We start from the raw sequence: 22,500 nt of genomic DNA on the forward strand, positions 1-22,500 counted from the left end.
GTCTGGATTTTTCTTACGTTTGTTCGTCCGTTTGTCTGTTTGTTTGCAACTTTGTATATACAACTTTAGCCCTTGGCCGTAACGTCTGACAATGAGAGAGAGAGAGAGAGAGAGAGAGAGAAAGAGAGAGAGAGAGACTTCATATTTCGCATGCTTACTCTTCTAATGAAGCCCTTTCAGATAATATCAAGGTTATTCTCTTTGTTCTTGAACTTCGTATTAACAATACTTGTCACACGTAGTTTGAAACCCCGTCTAAATTATTTTTTTTATCTTTTATTTTTATAGTTATATGGACAGCGTCAATAACCTAGGTGTGGTGACGCCAGTTGTGGTCGTCATAAATCAATCACTACTGTCATCGCTACCCTAGGACGTTTGTTTGAAGGGATTTCTGCCAAACTAGGTAGACCTTTATAGACAGCTGGGTGTGAACGGTCTATCTGTCTGTCAGTGTGTACGTCACACTTATATACCATACCGCCCCACCTCCTTGAACGGTTGAAGGCATTTTAATAAAATCATACGAAGGAGGTCGTCATGGAAAGAACATCCGAAGGCTTCTCTGACGGTCGATTGAATGGTTAAATTTTATCTGGTCATAACTGCAAGGTCGTTGGCGCCGAAATTCTCTCATTGGATTCGAGGTTTTGTGACCTTGACCTTACTATGAAAATAAAAGCTGCTATCGCGACTTCTTTGCTTTAATACACTTGGTTGGTCATTTTTGATAGTTAATTTACTATCAACAAGTTTAACTACCTTAACTTTCACAGGTAATTCAAAGGGAACAGATAATTTATCAGTGAATTTTAGACAGCTCTAATTTTTTGTTTCATAGAATAGCGTGACGGTTGAATGACTTCTGGTGATGACTTCTTTTTAGTTCTGTCGAAAATAAATCTAATTATTTATTACTGAACTTTGAAAAAGGAGGGATTTATTTTCGTGATATATTCAGGGTTGCCATAAGCACGTCAACATAGTGTGTAGACCTCAATCTCTCTCTCTCGATTGAATTTCAGTTTAAAAAATATTGTGTATCTATATTTTTCTCTCCTTCATCGATAGCCATCGTTGTGACGTAAAGCTCTCTTCTCTTCTCTCTCCTCTCTTCTCTCTCTCTCTCTTATCCTGTCTTCTCTCTCTCTCTCTCTCTCGATTGAATTTCAATTTAAGAAATATTGTGTATCTATATTTTATCTCCTTCATCGATTGCCATTGTTGTGACGTAAGCTCTCTCTCTCTCTCTCGATTGAATTTCAGTTTAAAAAATATTGTGTATCTGTAGTTTATCTCCTTCATCGATAGCCATTGCTGTGACGTAAGCTCTCTCTCTCTCTCTCTCTCTCTCTCTCTCTCTCTCTCTCTCTCTCTCAAAACTGAAGTTTCTTCATTCTTTGTTTCAGTCATTCTAAGAAATAATAATGCATTGTAATATCGTTATACCAGTATGACAATACTTAAATGTCGCTGACTCCTTAAGGAGTTACAAAATGATACTGAGACCAGTGATTAGAAGGTGCTCAGTATTTTTTTTTTTTTTTCGCCATTTCCCAAGTGAAACATTAAATGTCATGCCAAGGGCAAGATTCCCTTTGCTGAACCCAGCGTGAAGAATCGACAAAATACAAAATTTAATTTATTTTTAAAGTAATGAATTAATTTAATATAGAATTGAATATAGAATTCAGGCCAAAGGCCAAGCACTGGGACCTATGAGGTCATTCAGCGCTGAAGTGGAAATTGACAGTATAAAAGGTTCGAAAGGTTTAACAGGAGAAAAACCTCAACGCAGTTCCACTGTGAATCAATTATAAGGAGAGGTGGAAAGAAAGATGGAGGAAAGAGAATATGAAAGGAGGTACAGTAAAAGGAACGAAAGTGGTTGCAGCTTGGGGCCGAAGGCACGCTGCAAAGAACCTTCAGTAATGCCTACAGTGCATCGCATGAGGTCCACTGACGACACTAACATCCTTACGGGGATGAGGAATTAATATAAATTGTAATGAGTTTAGAAGGAAAAATCATGAGAAAGAATCGTGAATTAGGAAACACTTGTGAGGCGAATAAATAAAGTTATCACAAGAAATACTGGCATGGTGAAAGTATCACACGGTTTCTAGCGTCAAAAACCCTGCAATGATATAAATACGGACTTGCCAAGCATCTCGGAGCATTACGAAATAAGGAAGGCAAGCAAAAAAAAAAAAAAACATCTCAAGCCGTGTAGAGACGACGAGGTCATGGCAAGGAGTCAATAATCCGCGAAGTTCCCGCAAGGAGTCGGTAGTCCAGGAGAGCTTGCCAAGGAGTCGCGAGTTGAGGAAAGAAAGAAGAGAGAATTCAGGGTTGCCGCCAGTTGGCGGGGAAACCAGGGCTACCAATATCCAGGGAATCGGGCGGAAAGCCCTGCTTGTGCCATTCGTCTCGAGTGCGGTGCCATTTGTAAATTGCTGCAATTTATGCTGATTGTTTTTCGCATCTCTTTTTTTATTATTTTCTTTTACTTGGTCGAACTCTTTTGCTCGTAAGTTCATTTTGCTGATTGAAATGCCCCGATCATTTTCTTCGTGGTGGTGGAAGCCAGTAAATCGACAAAGATTTTGTTCTGGGTCGTATTATTATTATTATTATTATTATTATTATTATTATTATTATTATTAATTTGTTTCCATATCGTAAATCGATAAAGACTATTATTATTATTATTATTATTATTATTATTATTATTATTATTATTATTATTATTATTATTATTTCCATACCATAAATCGACAGACTTTACTCTTGAATGTATTACTACTACTACTACTACTACTACTACTACTACTACTACTACTATTATTATTATTATTATTATTATTATTGAGGTATTTCGATACCGTAAATAGACAAAGATTTTATTATTATTACATTGTTATCATTATTATTATTATCTCGGAAGGAGACCCTCTCGTAGGCAAGTTTTGTTAAAAATGATTGCTGCTTCAGCACTATTAATCTTGTAGAGAGTCTTCTCTATTTTTCTGATGACAGCTTTCTGTCTGTTGCTTAAAGTGGCGAGCAACGCACCAAAGGGCATCGTAAAATTCGGTTGAGTCATTTTTGGTATCTATTATTGCTTATACAATCAATACTCTCTCTCTCTCTCTCTCTCTCTCCTCTCTCTCTCTCTCTCTCTCCAACGCGACGTTTCATCCAGATCTACAGGACATTTTCCAGCAATGACTGCTGAGGGACTGAATTCCATTGGTTGTTGTTTGAGATTAAGCTGGCCTTATGCCAGCATGGGCTCTTGCTCCTAGAGCAGCCCGTAGAAAATTCCATTGGTTGTTGTTGTTGTTTTAGATTAAGCTGACCTTGTGCCAGCACGGGCTCTTGCTCACCGAGCAGCCCGCAATTTCCATTGGCGAGTCCTTCTCCTTATCTCCTTATATCCTGTTGTTGGGGGGCTCTCGAGGACCGTCCGGAGAACCCCAGGGGCAGGTTGAGTTTTCACTGGTTCCTAGGAAGGTGGCTCATACGGGCGAGCGTTCTCGAGTCTTATGCTCCTCCTAATGGGGGGAATATCACTGGTGGCCTCTTGATTGGCTTCTACCTGAGGGAGTATTATTTCCATTGTTATGTGCGTCACGTCCGATGTTGGTGCGTTGCTCGACAGTTTAAGCAACAAAGAGAAACCTGTCATCAGGTAAATAGAGAAGACTCTCTACAAGATTAATAGTACTGAAGCAGCAAGCATTATTATTATCATTATTAATTTGTTTCCATACCGTAAATCGACCAAGACTACTCTTGAGTATATTATTATTATTATTATTATTATTATTATTATTATTATTATTATGAAGTTTCAAAGCATAATCAGACAAAGATTTTATCATTATTATTATTATTACTGTAAAAAAATGATGGTGATATAAGAGAGAGTCGAGATGAATAGTCGTGACCGTAGAGAGACGTAATGTACCACCCAAAGCGCGGACAAAAGGCCCTCATTTTGCATGCTTGTATGGAAGCCAGCGATAAGAGAATTTGGCCCCTAATTGGACGACAGGAAATGCAAACGTGGAGTTTATAGCCCGTGGAATTTTGTCGTCACACACACACACACACAATAAATAAATAAACGCGTGGTTAGGCATACCATTTTGTTACATAAATATTTTCGTATAACCTAAGAGAAGCAAAGAATGAAGTGTTGTGATCGATATCTTGAAGTAAACACTAAAGCCCTACTATTGTAACTCTCTCTCTCTCTCTCTCTCTCTCTCTGAAAGGAACCATCGCGAGTGAAATATGTTAATACAAGATTCTATGTAATACCAATTTCTCTCTCTCTCTCTCTCTCTCTCTCTCTCTCTCTCTCTCTCTGAAAGGAACCATATCGAGTTGATATGTTAATACAAAATTCTATGTAATACCAATTCTCTCTCTCTCTCTCTCTCTCTCTCTCTCTGAAAGGGACCATCGCGAGTGAAATATTAAATACAAAATTCTATGTAATACCAATTTCTCTCTCTCTCTCTCTCTCTCTCTCTCTCTCTCTCTCTCTCTCTCTCTCTCTCTGAAAGGAACCATGGCGAGTGAAATATTAAATACAAAATTCTATGTAATACCAAATTCTCTCTCTCTCTCTCTCTCTCTCTCTCTCTCTCTCTCTCTCTCTCTCTCTCTCAAAGAACACACGTTTGTGTGTTGCATCGCCCTCAAGATTTACATACTACCGGCCGCTCGTTGAACTTCGTGTTTGTAAAGGCGAAGGGTCTTTGCACTATGCCAAAGTAAACTTTATAATAATAATAATAATAATAAAAAGAAACCTTTGCAATATGGAGTCTCGGACTGCAACCGAATTTCCTCTCGCATATTTTTGGACACCTCTTTCGTGAGTGCTTGCAAAATATGTCATAATGCTTTACATAAGTAATGTTTTCTGTGTGTATACAATGCGTGTATTTTATGGTTTGGGTTATTTGTGGGTTACTTTACTGTACGTTATCTCCTTCATATGTTAATAGCCTTTTATTATTATTATTATTTTTATAATTATTATTATTATTATTATTATTATTATTATTATTATTATTATTATTATTATATCTTTTTTTCATCACAGTCCTCCAATTCGACTGGGTGGTATTTAAAGTGTGGGGTTCCGGGTTGCATCCTGCCTCCTTAGGAGTCCATCACTTTTCTTACTATGTGCGCCGTTTCTAGGGTCACACTCTTCTGCATGAGTCCTGGAGCTACTTCAGCCTCTAGTTTTTCTAGATTCCTTTTCAGGGATCTTGGGATCGTGCCTAGTGTTCCTATGATTATGGGTACAATTTCCACTGGCATATCCCATATCCTTCTTATTTCTATTTTCAGGTCTTGATACTTATCCATTTTTTCCCTTTCTTTCTCTTCAACTCTGGTGTCCCATGATATTGCGACATCAATGAGTGATACTTTCTTCTTGATTTTGTCAATCAACGTCACGTCTGGTCTATTTGCACGTATCACCCTATCTGTTCTGATACCATTGTCCCAGAGGATTTTTGCCTGATCGTTTTCTATCACTCCTTCAGGTTGGTGCTCGTACCAATTATTACAGCAAGGTAGCTGGTGTTTCTTGCACATGCTCCAGTGAAGGGCTTTTGCTACTGAATCATGCCTCCTTTTGTACTGGTTCTGTGCAAGTGCTGGACATTTGCTTGCTATGTGGTTTATGGTCTCATTTTTCGTATTGCACTTCCTACATATGGGAGAGATGTTATTTCCGTCTATCGTGCTTTGAACATATCTGGTTCTTAGGGCTTGATCCTGTGCCGCTGTTATCATTCCTTCAGTTTCCTTCTTGAGCTACCCCCTCTGTAGCCATTGCCATGTGTCATCGCTGGCTAGTTCTTTAGTCTGTCTCATGTATTGTCCGTGCAGTGGTTTGTTGTGCCATTCCTCTGTTCTGTTTGTCATTCTCCTGTCTCTGTATATTTTTGGGTCTTCATATCTTTATCAGTCTTCTTCCATGCACTCTTTAGCCACTCGTCTTCAGTGGTTTTCAGATATTGCCCCAGTGCTCTATTCTCGATGTTGACGCAGTCCTCTATACTAAGTAGGCCTCTCCCTCCTTCCTTTCTTATTATGTATAGTCTGTCCGTATTTGCTCTTGGGTGTAGTGCTCTGTGTACTGTCATATGTTTCCTAGTTTTCTAGTCTATGCTGCGGAGTTCTGTCTTCGTCCACTCCGCTATTCCTGCGCTGTATCTGATTACTGGCACTGCCCATGTGCTTATGGCTTTTATCATATTTCCGACGTTGAGTTTTGACCTGAGTATCGCCTTGTGTCTCTGCATATATTCTTTCCTGATCGTGTCCTTCATCTCTTGGTGTTTTATATCCCCTCCTTCCATTATTCCCAGGTATATGTATCCCGTCTCATCGATGTGTTTGATGTTGCTCCCATCTGGTAGCTTTATCCCTTCAGTCCTTGTTAGTTTGCCCTTTTGTATGTTGACTAAGACACATTTCTCTATTCCAAACTCCATCCTGATGTCCCCAGATACAATCCTTACAGTCTGGATTAGGGTATCTATTTCCTTGATGTTCTTACCATTCAGCTTGATGTCGTCCATGAACATCAGATGGTTAATTCTGTTGCCTCTTTTCTTGAGTTGGTACCCGGCATCCATCTTCTGCAGTACTTTTGTCATGGGAATCATGGCTACTACGAAGAGTAGTGGGGACAGTGAGTCGCCCTGGAAGATCTCTCCTGATATTAACCTGTGCTAGTCTTACTCCAGAGTTTGTAAGTATTGTATTCCAGTTACGCATTGTATTTTTGAGGAAGCTGATGGTGTTTTCCTCTGCCCCATATGTTTTCAGGCATTCTATTAGCCATGTGTGTGGTATCATGTCGAAAGCTTTCTTATAGTCAATCCATGCCATGCTTAGGTTGGTTTTCCTTCTCCTACTGGTCTTCATTACCATTTTGTCTATGAGGAGCTGGTCTTTTGTGCCCCTACACTTCCTTCTGCAGCCTTTCTGTTGGTGGGGGATGGTGTTTGTCTCCTCTAGGTAGTTGTATAGCCTTTCACTGATGATACCTGTTAGTAACTTCCACATTACTGATAGGCAGGTGATAGGCCGGTAGTTACTGGCTATATTTCCCTTACTCTTGCCTTTTTGAACTAAGGATGTTCTTCCTGTGGTCACCCATTTGGGTGCATTTTGATTTGGGATACAATGCTGGAGTTGTTCTGCTATTCGTGAAGTTTTTGAGCCAGTATCCATGGACTTCATCGGAACCTGGAGCTTTCCAGTTGGGCATTTTCTTTAGTTGGTGTCTGACTGTGTCTGTCGTGATGTCTGTGAATCTTTGTTTTATTCTCCCTGTTTCTTCTTCCTTGACTTTCTGGAGCCATACTGCATGTTTGTTGTGTGATACTGGATTGTTCCATATGTTTTCCCAGTCTCTTACTTGGTTCGGCTTCAGGAATTTCTTGGTGGTTGTCTTCCCCTCTTAGTTGGCTGTATAGTCTTTTCTGGTTGGTTCTGAATAGTTTGTTTTGTTGGTATCCCTTATTCCTGTTCATGTACCGTTGGATCTTATGTGCTTTGGCCTTAAGCCTCTGTTTTACATCTTCTATTGTGTTGTTTAGTCCCTTCTCTTGTACTTTGTATTTCTCGTTGAGTTCCTCCCTTGTTTTCTTGCTTTTCCAAGGTGGTTGATGTTTCGGTTTCTGTTGGGTTGGTTGTGTTGGTGGTGTTGGTGTTCGTATTCCCATCAGTTCTGCTACTAATCTTGCCCCTGCATATGCCAAGTTATTTGTTTCTGTGATACTGGTGGTGTGTATTATTCCCATTATTTCATTGACCTCACTTGTTTTCTCCCTTAATTTCCTGGTGTTGTAGGCTTTCATGAAGGGGATCTTTGTTCTCTCTGTATCTGGCTCCATCCATTGTCTATCTTTTCTACCCATTCCGTCCTCTCTGTTACTTCGTCGGTGTTTCTTCGTGTGTCGTTGTTTGATACCTCATCATCCCTGTTGTCTTCTGTGACATCGTCTCTCAGTTCGTCTTCGTGTAATTCGTTGTTGTGTGTCATTTCCCTTTCCAGTTCCTCTCTTTCTATTGGGGAGAGCCAGTTCTATTGCTTCATGTTCCTTACTTGGTCTGCCAGCCGCTGCTCTGTTTGGGGGGTGTTATTCCTCTCATTCCAGATGTTGACCAACCTTCTTCTATATCCTCTCTCTGTCGGGTTACTTCTGATGTAGCATCTCCATATTTCGTTATTTTCTTCACTTGTCCATTTCTTCCTCTGGTTTGCTTCTGTAGCTCCAATCTCAGGCTCTTGGTTACTGTCATTGTGGTGGTCAGTTGCTGGATGACGACCTCCAAGTACCTGACCGTCTTCCCCTTCAATTGGGTTGAATACCTGGCTGCCGGACGAAGCTCCTCTGTTGCCAGAGGTTCCATTTACGTTGTTGCCGTTTATTCCTTCATTTCTTTCCATCATTGCTGAGTTTTGCTATTTAACCCATAGCTGGACCCTACCCCATCAAGGATAGGTACTCATTTACAGCTGAGTAGACTAAGAAAATTATGGTAAAGATCCTTTCCATAGGAATCAACGCCGAGGAGAGCGGCCACCCATCCAACAACTGACCAGCCCCAATGTTGCTTAACCGTCCATTGACGACCTAACCCACTCTGCCACGGCGCCACATATTATTATTATTATTATTATTATTATTATTATTATTATTATTATTATTATTATTATTATTATTATTATTATTATTATTATTAGAGACATTGAGAGATTAAGCTATAAACATTATACATAAAATGGTATAATCCTAAGTGGCGCGCTCTCTCTCTCTCTCTATCTCTGTATAATATATATATATATATATATATATATATATATATATATATATATATATATATATATATATATGATATAAAATCTCGTTCTCATATTTTAAAAGTTAGCGATGGACCAAAGCTTCCAAAGGCAATTGGTAACACATTCTCTCTCTCTCTCTCTCTCTCTCTCTCTCTCTCTCGATACACCTCTCCCCTCCATTATCTAAGGTCATCATATTAGACACAGAACTTACAAAAATATGCATTTATTTAAAAGCAAAGTATTAACTGAATACCTCAGATTCTTACAAAAAGATTAAATGAAATGTTAAACTCAGAAGCCCTAATAACTTAGATAACCCTCGGTAATTAATCACATAACTAACATTACTTTAGACATATCATCAGGTACAGTCAACATTGTCAGTACACCATAGTAATTAAGTCAGTTCCCATTTCTCCAGATCAATCCCCCTTCTCCAGAACAATTCCCCTTGTCCAGAATCTCCTGTTAGAAGACAGGAGAACATCTCGGTAAGCATAAGAGTACAATCAAAGATCATATGAATAGAACATCTCTGAAATAAATATTCAAATACAATCCAGCCACAACTTTAGGCCAAAACAAGATATTCTTACCCATTCAACACAGTATACACAACACTATAATAAAAGTACCGTTCGCAGAAGCCATCTCGGCTCTGTTGCCTCTCTGTAATGGTCTCCCCTTCATGGTAATCTAACACTCATATATAGGAAAAAGGCTCGCACGTACACGTACGAACTCACACATCATCCACACCCATGAACTGCTTGTAACTAGTTTCAAAGTCACCTTTGTATCAAGCGCTCATAGCGACAGGACATGCACACCACTCAAAAAGACATGTCAGCATTCCTAAGCTCGTCACTCTAACATTCTGTCTCTAAATGATGACTCCACATTCAAGGAAATGTCACAGCATCACATATTACAATGATATTTAAGATATATCATAGCAAATCCCTCTTTCATGTAACATATATATATATATAATATATATATATATATATATATAACTATATATATATATATATATATATATATGGTTGCTGGATGACGAGCTCTACTGTATAAGTATATATATATATATATATATATATATATATATATATATATATATATATATATATTTACTTATACAGTAGTAGTAGTTGTTGCTGTTTTGCTGTTGTACAGTTGTTGTTGTTATTGTTGTTGAAATCATCATTAACTAAGCAAAGTATTGATTTATTGAAATTGAAAGGACAATGTTTCTATTACTCATATCCATTGAAGAGGCGCGTGATCAGGTGGAGCCCCCACCTCCTTAAATCCGCCACTGGGACTGTGTGTATCACGGTACAGGAAGATGTCGCTTTGAAAAATACCATTGCAACATCTTGCAATTGACAAACATCACCATCCGCAAAAAACCTACAGAGAAAGACTCCCGCAATTATGAAGTTTTCAGAAGTAAAACCAACCAGCATTAGTTGAAGCTGCCAAGAAGGGAGACAAAAAAATTAAAATTAAAATAATTTGGAACCATCGAAAGTGAAAATAGATTTTACTGCTGGGGAAAGTCAAGAAAGCGAAAGAAGCTTCATTTGGTCGGGCATGATGAGTTTCCTTTCTTCTCCACTTCCTGTTTTACCTTTTTTTTCTCTTTTTCCTTTTTGGGTTGAGGGCCGATTCCATATTTGACGACGTAAGCCATCGATAAGTGCCGAATTATGGAAGAGTTTAGCCCAATAGTTGTTGGTTCGTAACCATGTTGAAACTTCAGACTTTCTTTTTAGCATTTATAATCCTGAAGATAATTTTTTATATATTTTTTAAAATCTTCGTTGTAGCTTTCCCAGGTAGTCGAAGTAACTACTAGCTAAAAAAACTGAATCAGTATTAGTTCTTTTTAAAGCCATGTAAATTAATCATTTGATATTAAAATGATAATCAATGCTTGCGTTCATATATATATATATATATATATATATATATATATATATATATATATATATGTATGTATGTTTGTATATATATATAGAATTTAAAGTCATTTTTCAGAGTTGAAGCAATTATACTCTAATCAACAATAGGGGCGCCATGGGAAAGAAAGTTCCTATACACCTCTGTGTCAATACAACTTTTTAAAAACAGAAGAATCCACCGCATAATCTAGTGTGAAGCAACCACCCCCCACCCCGCCCTCTCCCCCCCCCCCCAAATCTTTCTTCCCGCGGTTTTCTTTTTATTTGTTTCATTTGGATGCCAGGTAAACTGTCCCATCAGTTTCCACGTAAACTGCAATTCCATCGGACTAACAAACTGATCATTTTTAATTTTTGTGTAAAAGAAAATTTTTGTAATAGCTTTTTGTCTGTCTGTCTGTCTGCCTGCCCGCCCTCCGATCATAACCTTAAATGAAATAAAAACTGCTGAGACTAAAGGGCTGTAAATTGGTGTGTCGATCATCCACCCTCCAATCATCAGACTTACCAAATTGCAGCCCTTTAGCCTCAGTAGTTTTTATCTTATTTCAGGTTAAAGCTAGCTATAGTTGCCAAACAACACAGGCCACCACTGGGCTGTGGCTGAGAATTTCCTACAGCATTATGTGTTGTCAGAAAACTCGAATGCGCTGAAGAAACTTGGGTGCATTTTTTACTTGTTTTAAAATGTTATCCTTCTGTGCGGGCTGCTCCAGGTGCAAGAGCTTGTGCTGGCATAGAGCCAGCTCAGTCGACAGCAACGTCACCCTCTACTCTTACTTTTTCTCTCTCGCTGTTTATCCTTATACAAGTGTTTCTGTCTAGACTGGTCTAGATAAAAGTATTCGATTGCCCATCCAGACGGTTTTATAGAAAGAAAAAGCAAATTGAATAATTCCATGATTACTCAGCGATTTTTTTCGGATACCAGACGGTTTCCGGACATTAGAACGTTTCTCGGATACCGGACCATTTCCTGGATACCGGGCCATATCTCTGATACCAAATACTTTCTTGAAAACCGAACGATTTCATTGATACCGGACCAAGTCTTGGATACCGGACAATATCTCTGATACCAAACGCTTTCTTGGATACCGGACGATTCCACTGATACCGGACCATTTCCTGGATACCGGAAGATATCATATCTCTAATATCAGAGGGTTTCTTGAATACCGGACGATTTCATTGATACCGGACCATATCTTAGATACCGGACCATATCTCTGATACCAAACACTTTCTTGAAAACCTAACGATTTCACTGATACCGGACCATTTCTTGGATACCGGACGATTTCATTGATACCGGACCATTCTTGAATACTGGACCATATCTCTGATATCAGACACTTTCTTGAAAACCGAACAATTTCACTGATACCGGACCATTTCATGGATACCGGACCATATCTCCGATATCAGGCGGTTCTTGAAAACCGGATGATTTCATTGATACCAGACCATTTCCTGGATAACTGACCATATCTCTGATACTAACGCTTTCTTGGATACCGGATCATTTCATTGATACCAGACGATTTCATTGATACCGGACCATCTCCTGGATAAGTGACCATATCTCTGATACCAAACACTTTCTTGAAAACCGAACGATTTCACTAATACCGGACCATTTCATGGATACCGGACCATATCTCTGATACCGGACCATATCTTTGATACCGGACCATATCTCTGATAACGGACCATATCTCTGATACCCGACCATATCTCTGATACCGGACCCTATCTCTGATACCACACAATTTCTTAGATACCGGACGATTTCATTGACACCGGACCATTTCGCGAATATCTGGCGATTCCCAAACACCGCGCTACAACTTCGCCAAATACTGCCGAACGACCCGAACTCAATCGGGCGGCAGTCTGGGAGCATCTTCCCCGGCCGGGACATAACAGGTCGAACAAGGTCCCTGACTAGTTTTAAATATCAATTACTGTCCTCGAAGCTGAGATAGTGAGGGCGGCGCGACACCCGCGCTCTCCCCCGACGCTATTTCCGTTCACCATCATTTTTATTTATTCATATCGAGTTGGGAGCGATGTCTTGTGATTGCCTTGTTTATGGTGGGAGTATCATTTCGGCGTTGACTTGTGTTTATTTATATGTATTTGTATGTATAATATATATATACATATATACATACTGTAATATAATTATTTAATATATATATATATATAATATATATATATATATATATATATATGTATGTATGTATACATACTATGTTATAAATATATATATATATATATATATATATATATATAATATATATATATATATGATATATATATATGTATATATATATATATACTATATATATATATATATATAATTAGGATAATCTAACTTACTTTCGAGAAATAATATCATGTTTTACATGCCCTTAATTACCCATCAGAAAGTCAGAAAAGGAAAGAAAGAAACAGATGGCATATTAAGTTATAGTTGATATATGCAAAGTAAGACAATTAGAAAACTCATACGAAACGAGGTAGAAAAATCGGACCACTGCATATGCTATTTTGGCGGGAATGCCTTCAGCGCGTCTGGTTACCAAAAACGTTGCAATATAGGTTGTCAGGAGCCTCCGGTCCGCCTTAAATATCACGTAATTGTGACTTCAGTTTCGCAAATTATTCTGGAATGCCATTTCCAGTGAGGTCGAGTGACCTTTTTGATGAAACCTGTTTCTTTTGCTCGTCAGAAGAAAAAAAAAAATGGGGGAACGAAAGTAATTTCAGAAACTGTCACTGGCACGAAGGGAATGCCTCTGATTATGATTGCCATCGAGGCGAACGGCTCTCGCCTTTTGAAAACATCTATGCCGGCTGCTTAAAGCCGTGTTGATAACCCCCCTCATGAATACTGCCGTTTGAATACGGGTATATATACATATGCCGGAACACACCGGTCGGATGGGAGACTACAAAGAGCTGGAACAAGAATTCTAATACGTATGCTTTCATATTCTCTTCCTTTATTTGGTGAGAGTTGCCAAAGTTTCATCTTTATCGTCTTTTTCTTTCGCTTGAATGTTGCGATGGCTCTGTTTTCCCTGTTTTTAAACCTTATAAAAAAAACTTGCTCACGGGTTTCCTGCGCGGTGGAGAATCAGCCTCAAGTCTTGTCTTTAAAGAGGAAGAAAGAAAACCGAGCCACCTCCAGGAACAACTTAACTTTTTCGAGTAAACATGAAAGTGGATGAAGTCATAGCCAGGGGGGTTGAACCGAACACTTTTCCCCCATTGAAGACGTGAGAAAATAAAGATGCGTAATTATATCAATCCTGTCGAGTTCTGAACTATTTTATTTTTCCTATCCGAATTCCGGGAACATCGCCGCAATCCTAAACCTTTTTGAATACCTCATTCGAAATAACATCTCTTCAGGTCATGACGGAAATTGATATCGGTGCTGTCGGAGAAGGGATTACTAATACCGAGTGGTCTCCAAGGCTGCAATGGAAGTGTTGCTACAAACGTTTTCGGATGCTGATTAATGTCACAGATTGAAGTGGAAACGTTTGTGATTTCTGCCAGGCGTCTCTAAGGTCTAGACTCGGAGGCTGGGACCGATATAGTATATCCCATTTGCTCAAGTTAAAATGTGAATTATTTGGACCCCAAGAAGAAGAGTTTTCTAAGAGATTGAAAATTGAATGTGGACCCAGGTGTTGTGTGGTTATAATTTTAATATTGGACCCAGATACTGCTGTAGAGGTTACAGAATGAATGTTGAACCCAGAAATTGTTGTGGAGGTTACCGTATGAATGTTGGACCCGGAAAGTGTTGTAGAGGTTATAATATGAATATTGGACCCAGAAATTGTTGTAGAGGTTTTAATGTGAATACTGGACCCGGAAAGTGTTGTAGAGGTTATAAATATGAATATTGGACCCAGAAATTGTTGTAGAGGTTTTAATGTGAATACTGGACCTGGAAAGTGTTGTAGAGGTTATAAATATGAATATTGGACCCGGAAAGTGTTGTAGAGGTTATAAATATGAATATTGGGCCCAAAAAGTATTGCAGAGGTTATAAATATAAATATTGGACCTGGAAAGTGTTGTAGAGGTTATAAATATGAATATTGGGCCCAAAAAGTGTTGTAGAGGTTACAATATGAATTTTGGACCCAGAAATTGTTGTAGATGTTACAATATTAATTTTGGACCCAGAAAGTGTGTTGTAGAGGTTAAAATATGTATATTAGACTCATGAAGAGCATAGTAGACATTAAAACATGAATACTGGATCCAGAAAGTGTGTTGCACCAATTAAAATATAAATACTAAACCCAGTAATAGCGATGAAGAGGTTGAAAAATTATTGTTTGAGACCAACAGGTGTTGTAGAGGTTGAAATGTGAGTGTTTGAAGCCAATAATAATGTAGAATTTAGTATGAAGGTCTAGAACTAAGCTTTGGGTTAAAGTGATAAAAAGAGAATGCCTGGAACCATGAATTGTGTTAACTGGTATCAAAATCTTAGACTAGACCTGGGAGCACTATAGAGGTTAGAATTTGAAAGTGTGCAACCTCAAAATATCTTACTGAGAGTCAAAACCGAGTATATGGAAAAAGAGACCAAAATGGGGATATCCGGATAAGCGAAATATTATAACAGAGGTCAAGATCTGATTGTTTTGAAATAGTAAAACTAATTCATATCTAAATTAGCTTCTATTAAATGCTTTTTTTTATCTTCCATGCATTTCATAATTGTTCGTTATTTAGAAATATAAAAGTATCTTGTTTTCTGTTATATAGAGATATAATGGTTGTTGATCATTCATGTGCAAAAGTGTCCTTTATCAAAAATGAACTGTCCGTAAAAAATCAAAAGTTACACAAATTATTTGTTTGTTTATTATTCTAGAATATGATGGCTGTTGAATTTTCCATGTGCAACGCTGTGTTTATTACCTTTAAAGGTAAGGAGTAATTGCTTTGCTTACCGAGTATCCAATAATAATTGACTGTTTATGAAGGCGAAGATGTTTAGTCTTTGTTCGAGGTATCAGGATGATTGACTGGTCCGCTGGTATATAGTGGTTAGTGTCATGGTATGCCACTCAGATGTCGCTGGTTTGCGTCTCCGCCAGGGCAATGGCAAATCACTGCTAGCCCTTCTGTATCTTGATCAGTTACTGCTGCAGCGTTTGGTCTGCAGTGCGAGGTTGAAACCAACATTCTTTGGAAGAAGCTTGAATTTCAAATAGATTTCATCTACTGAAATAATAATAGATAATTATGGAATTAAAGCTGTGTTTAGAAAAATAGAATTGATAGACTTTCGCTTACTCGGGCAGTAAGCCTACAAACTACTTTGTTGTTGTTGTTCTTGTTGTTGTTGTTGTTCTTGTTCTTGTTTGAGGCGAAGTAGGGAAGCCTAAAAAGGTGTGAAAAAGGTGTTTTGCGTTGAGTTAAAGATACAGGAATTTTAGGAAAGGATAATTATGATTTATTTATTAGAATGAAAATGAAAAAATAATGGGCATGTGAAACAGTAAATAAAAATGATTTCTGATAAAATATAGCTTATTTATTTTCATTTTCGTTGGTGAAGCAACTCTTTATTTGACTGTAGACTATAGCACGTGCTCCGAGTAAGCTGCAGATCGGTTCTTTTGATAATAGCCTTAATGGAAGACAGTGAATGCATAGATTTAAATAGTATGGAATCTTTCAACGCCAAATGTTGAATATGTTATTTTTTACCTCAAGATTTACTGTACATGAGATGAAGTCCTGGGGTAGGGGTGTAAGACTACTGGACAGCTGCTGCCTTGCAGTTATACTTTTTTTAGTAAAAGGCTAGGCCTACCGCCAATAGCTGTGGAACTGCTCCCTTGGAGTCTTAATTTTTTAGTAAAAGGCTGGCCCACTTCCAATAACTGTGGATACTTCTGCCTTGCAGTCGTACTTTTTTAGTCAAAGGCTAGGCCCACTTCCAATAACTGTGGAAACTTCTGCTTTGCAGTCGTACGTTTTTAGTCAGAGGCGAGGCCCACCGCCAATAACTGTGGAAACTTCTGCCTTGCAGTCGTACTTTTTTAGTCAAAGGTGAGGCCCACCGCCAATAACTGTAGTTGATGACAGCAAGGGCATGCGGTCGTAAAAACCTCTTTGCCAAATAATAAACCATGCCTGATGTTGTAAGGAAAGGCGCATCTGGCAATCGACCCGCTAGGGTAGGGATAGCGGTGGGAAAGAAGAAGTAGATGATGATGAAGTCCTTTCAAGACACTGCAGTCTATTGATACATTTCATTTAAAGAATTGATGTACTTTTGGATATTTATCACCTGCCGCCAGTTTGAAAGATGTGTGGGAGGATGCTGTGACATCAAGCAGTCGTAAATTTTATTTATTTATTTTATGATATCACGAGGGAAATAAATGCAGTAGTCTCGAGTATTTGACTGACAGCGAAATTAATGGCAGAATTATAAACATGCAAATTTATTGTAATTCTGGGCGTATGTTTTGGGTTAGAATGTCAATATTTATGAGATGCCGACTTACGTATTCGCAAGGACAAAATTATTTCAGGAACGGTTTCAAAAACGAGCTGGTGCTTGGGGGAAAAAATATAAGAATTTGAAAAAATTTATTTTTCTTTATACAAGTGAGACGCACAGCTATTGGAAAATGAAATATAGCAAGTAACAAAGATAGGTGAATTTAAGAACACAAACTTTTAAGCACATATGCACGAAATTTATTGTGCATCAAGGAATGATATAATAGTGATGATGACTATATATATATATATATATATATATATATATATATATTATATATATATATATATATATATATATCATATATATATATATATATATGTATATATATATATATATATATGTATATATATATATATATATATATATATATATATATATATTATATATATATATATATATATATATATATATATATATATATATATACATTACTCAGCAGAGAAACTGACTCACATGGGAAATTGAGAGTACAGGAAAGGTCGAATAACTGACAGATAGGGATTATAAGGAGATTGTTACCTAGAATCCGACACACTGGAGAATGAGTGACCGTTTCAAACAAGAATGAACATGGGTACAATTTAAGAACAAAAAGATTAAGTCCAACTGCTCAGACACAATGACAAGACAATTAAAGGATTATACAGGGCGACAGCTGACCACATTCAGATCTATGGTAAACAAAAACTTATTCACAAAACATATTAAACTTACATATACAAAGCAGATATCTCTAAGGCAACTAATTTTTATTTAAGTCTGTAAATATATCTTTGATATAATTACAGACTTAAATAAGAATTAGTTGCCTTAGAGATATTTTCTTTGTATATGTATTTTTAATATGTTTTATGAATACGTTTTTGTTTACTAAAGATCTGAATGTGGTCAGCTGTCGCCCTGTATAATCGTTTAATTGTCTTGTCCCTGTGTCGTAGCAGTTGGACTTAATCTTTTTGTTCTTAAATTGTACCCTTGTTTATGCTTCTTTGGAGAGGTTACTCATTCTCCAGGTGTGTCGGATTCTAGGTAACAATCTCCTTATAATCCCTATCTGTTAGTTATTCGACCTTTCCTGTACTCTCAATTTCCAATTAAGTCAGTTTGTCTGCTGAGTAAAGGACGTTGAGTCGAAAGATCTTGCAGAAACTCCGACGTTTATCTCTCCTTCGTGGCTTATATCTTTATTTATGGATTTATCACGTTCCAAACTTTCGTGATTCAGTTATACATATGCCTATATGTATATTTATATACATATAGGCATATATATACCTATATGTTTAAACATATAGGCATATATATACTTATATGTATATTTATATACATATAGGCACATATATACCTATATGTATATTTTTATATACATATATATATATGCACATATATACGTGTATACTTATATGTATATGTATTTATATATTTTATTTCTTCTCTAAACACCCCTTTCTTCATCTGAAAGATGGTGTCTTCAAAAACCCTTATAGATTTTGGGATGAGGCTGCAAGACCGACGCCCTATTCCTGGAACTAGCCAAGATGATTGGTAAGCAGAAAACTTCAAGTAAAAATAAAGTGAAAACTTCCAAGTACTGATCAGAGCACTACTCTCAATTGCGCTGACCAGAAGATCAGCATTGTAGCGACAGTGATTATATTCACATCAACCGTGCATCTGATGTCTAGGCCAGTCCCTTATGACGCTCCTGATTGGCTGATGTAAGCCAATCACAAGGCTGGAAACTCTCAGTCTTTCGAAAACGCTCACATAGGCAGGATGTATGTCCCACTTCTCCTGAGGGATACGTCTTTCAAAAGTATCCCTCAGGAGAGGTGGAACATGCGTCCTGTCTATGTGAACGCTCTCGAGAGACTGAGAGTTTCCAGCCCTGTGATTGGATTACCAACAGCCAATCAAGAGCGTCGTAAGGGACTGGCCTAGACATCAGATGCACGGTTGATGTGAATCTACTATAGCCTAATACCCTTCTAAACCCTAACTGGGACACACCACATTTGACTAACTCACAAGTACAGAAGCCCAAGGGTTGTAACTTGGAAAGAAAGGCAAAAGAAAGCGTGCAAAGTAAGTGTTGAAAGTTAGAACAATCTAAAAGAAATTTAAGTTCATTAAAAAATGAGGCTAATTAAAGCCCATTTAAACGGAATATAATAGAATTTAATTTAAGATTGGCTGCCCTTGAAATATAGATATGATGTTTATAACAAAGCAGATTCTCTCTCTCTCTCTCTCTCTCTCTCTCTCTCTCTCTCTCCTCTCTCTCTCTTGATTTATTGATTGATTGATTGATTGACTGGCAATATGTGTCGAAGGCCATACTAACGGAATAGATTGAAATGTAAGCTTTGTTCTCCTTGAAATCAACAAAATGTTCGTAAACAAGGCAGATTCTCTCTCTCTCTCTCCTCTCTCTCTCTCTCTCTCTCTGTTGTGTGTGTGTGTGTGTGTGTGTGTGTGTTTATGTATCGATTGAATGACTGAATTGTCGAAGTTCATGCAAACGCAATGGAATTAAGTCCTTGAAATAAATATACTGTTGAATAACAAAGCAGAAGTCAAATGCCCATATTTTGATGATTAATGAGCAGTAGGTACAAAACAATGACAAAGAAAGAACAGCGAGGATGCTTTTGTTACAAACAACGATTCACAACGGTTGCCTCCTCATTACGCTCATTTAAACGAACATTCAAAAGGGCCTCGTTGTTTACTACAGAAGTGCAGTCTATTCATGATGAGGTTGATCAACACGTGCAAGACTTTTTTTTTTTTTTTTTTTTTTTTTTTTTTTTTTTTTTTTTTATCTATAACTTTTTTCACCAGTGATGGTCTGTTATATAGAATAGTTTCGACTTGATATTATTGGGCCGTAATTCTGACGCGAATTCTATTTTCAAAAGCGTTGTAAACGGGCTCTTTTCTCTAAATATCGAGTTAACTCCCGTTCCTCTTCACGTGCGGTAGTTCTGTAATATATAGTATATATATATATATATATATATATATATATATATATATATATATATATATATACGTATATATATGTATATATATATATATCTATATATATATATATATATATATATATATATATATATATATATATATATATATATATATATATAACAACAATGGCTGCATGGTACGGATTTTAAATCTGCCGTTACTATCACTTTTTTTTTTTTTTTTTTTTTTTAGCAGATGCAAACATCTCATTGAATATTTACTTAGTAATGTCACCCACGCCTATTGGCAAGGTCTTATAGTGAAATAAAGCCTGTTCAGCCTCTCTCTCTCTCTCTCTCTCTCTCTCTCTCTCTCTCTCTCTCTCTCTCTCTCTCTCTCTCTCTCTCAGCCATTCCTTGAGCTAACAGAGGCCTACTGGATTTTATAGGAACACCTCCGTTCATAATAATCATTGTTTTTTCCCCATCAGGTTGTGAGCCGAGAGAGAGAGAGAGAGAGAGAGAGAGAGAGGTTTTGAATCTAGCCTGAAGGTTGTTCTAACTCTTGAAACGCAAAAGGCTGTTGATCAGAAAACATGTACTTAGACAAAATGCGAAAGTATTTTCTTAGAAGCGGTAAAAGACTATTTTGCACTGTCCCGATGATAGCAGTGTTAATGGAATATCTATAATGTTCAGCGTATTCTTACATCTCGTTATGGTTTGCTTTTATTATTTTTTTTTTCTTTATTCACAAGTCACAGGGTCAGTTCCGTCTCGAAAAATTAAGACAGGTTTTACTTTGGTTTGTCTTTTCCTTCATTTTGTTAATCATGTCATCCTGATTTTTTTTTTATTTATATATATATATTTTGCGTTTTAACCTTTTTATCAAATGGGCTTTCTGTTCTTTGAGGTTTCCTTAGGATGTTAATCTACTTCTCTTGTAAATATGAGCTCATGTTTAATAATAATAATAATAATAATAATAATAATAATAATAATAATAATAATAATAATAGCTGCCTTGCAGTAATAAGTGGTACGAGCACCAACCTGAGGGAGTGATAGAAAACAATCAGGCAAAGATCGTCTGGGACTATGGTATCAGAACAGATAGGGTGATACGTGCAAATAGACCAGACGTGACGTTGATTGACAAAGTCAAGAAGAAAGTATCACTCTTTGATGTCGCAATACCATGGGACACCAGAGTTGAGAAAGAGAGGGAAAAAATTGGATAAGTATCAAGATCTGAAAATAGAAATAAGAAGGATATGGGATATGCCAGTGGAAATTGTACCCATAATCATAGGAACACTAGGCACGATCCCAAGATCTCTGAAAAGGAATCTGGAAAAGATAGAGGCTGAAGTAGCTCCAGGACTCATGCAGAAGAGTGTGATCCTAGAAACGGCGTACATAGTAAGAAAAGTGATGGACTTCTAAGGAGGCAGGATGCAACCCGGAACCCCACACTATAAATACCACCCAGTCGAATTGGAGGACTGTGATAGAGCAAAAAATAATAATAATAATAATAATAATAATAATAATAATAATAATAATAATAATAATAATTGGTAGGAGACCCTCTTTTAAACAGGTTTTGTTGAATATTATTGCTGCTTAATGCCTATGAAAGTAATAATAATAATAATAATAATAATAATAATAATAATAATAATAATTAATCTTACTATAATGGGCGTAATGTCTGTCCGTCCGTCTGTCATTCAATCACGGCCAGACGGCTGGTCCGATGGGCATGAAACTTGGCAGTGTTATAGTGGGGTCCCCGAAGATAGTATATAATGGGGTTTCATCCTACCTACACCCCACCCTCTCGCCCTCCCCCCCCCCCCCCCCCCCTCCCCCCCCCCCCCCCCCCCCCCTAATGGGCGTTATGTCAACCGGGACGGGTGGAGAACCGGCCATAGGGCGAGTAACCAGCTAGTAATATAATAATAATAAATAATAATAATAATAAATAATAATAATAATAATAATAATACAATAGTAATAATTTGTTTTGACTAGGCCACGAGGTCAAAAACCTTCAACGCTCCTAGGGCTAGCCATTAATTCCGCAGGTATTCAGCGGAA

Source organism: Macrobrachium nipponense, chromosome 11 (assembly GCF_015104395.2).
Source record: "Macrobrachium nipponense isolate FS-2020 chromosome 11, ASM1510439v2, whole genome shotgun sequence".
Classification (NCBI taxonomy): domain Eukaryota; kingdom Metazoa; phylum Arthropoda; class Malacostraca; order Decapoda; family Palaemonidae; genus Macrobrachium; species Macrobrachium nipponense.